Raw genomic sequence first — 982 nt, forward strand, 5'->3', positions numbered from 1 at the left:
ACCAGAAAGAGTATTTTGGAGTCGTGATACGGGCGAGTCATCTGATTCTGACACGCTGATTTCAGAAACTGATATTCCTACTGCACCATCAACTAGCGACCCTGTGATTAATTTGGAGAGTTTTACCGATTCGGTTGTTTTTGAATGTCAGAATTCACCGGTTGTTTAACCACCAACTGAGATTCCTGTTATACCTGAGGTTCCAGTTATTAATCAAATGGCTCAACAAGGTCAGAGTATGGCGGAAAAGATGAAGGCCTCCCGAGTAGGCCAGGGTCACGCTATTAGAGTTCCAGAAGTTAGGAATGATTTTGAGATCAAAGGACTAATTCTCAGTATGATTGCGACGAAATGCCAGTTTGGAGGGGAACCACAAGAGGATGCTAACGAGCATATTCGTATTTTTCTGCAGATTTGTAGGTTGTTCAAGTTCATTAATGTCCAAGATCACGTCATTTATTTGAAGCTTTTCCCATGGTCCTTAAAGGGGGAGGCTAGAGTTTGGTTAGACAGTTTACCTGAAGGTACGATCGAGGATTGGAATACTCTGAGGGAAAAGTTCTTGAGCAAATATTTTCCTGCATCTGAAGCTACTAGACTTCAGCAAGAAATTTCTCAGTTTCGTCAAAAGCCTAACGAGACTCTTTATGATGCTTGGAATCACTTTAGCCGATTGTTGCGATCTTATCCTCAACATGGTTTAGATACTTTTGCTAAGGTATAAACCTTTTATAAGGGATGTAATATCAATACTCGTATTACCATTGATCAACCAGCAGGAGGTAGTCTCATGGAAAAGACAGAAGAAGAGGCATACGGGATAATTAAGAAGCAAGCTGAGTATTCTCATGAGTGGCATAAGGATAATGATTTGGGTCCTTCTTCTTCTTCAGTTGTAGTCGCCAGAGCTTACGATGATTTTGCTTCCATTAATGCTAAGTTAGACAAGTCTGGAAGGCACTTAGAGAAGGTTGACAAAGAC

General features: G+C 40.9%; 1 non-coding gene across 1 annotated transcript; it reads right to left on the bottom strand.

The window, feature by feature from the left end:
- Positions 1-595: 595 nt before the first annotated feature.
- On the bottom strand, positions 596-702 carry LOC139895084 (small nucleolar RNA R71). Its single transcript, XR_011775552.1, has one exon. It is a non-coding gene; the product is annotated as a small nucleolar RNA R71 (small nucleolar RNA).
- Between the last annotated feature and the right edge of the window lie 280 nt (positions 703-982).

This window comes from Rutidosis leptorrhynchoides, chromosome 2 (genome assembly GCF_046630445.1).
Source record: "Rutidosis leptorrhynchoides isolate AG116_Rl617_1_P2 chromosome 2, CSIRO_AGI_Rlap_v1, whole genome shotgun sequence".
Lineage (NCBI taxonomy): Eukaryota > Viridiplantae > Streptophyta > Magnoliopsida > Asterales > Asteraceae > Rutidosis > Rutidosis leptorrhynchoides.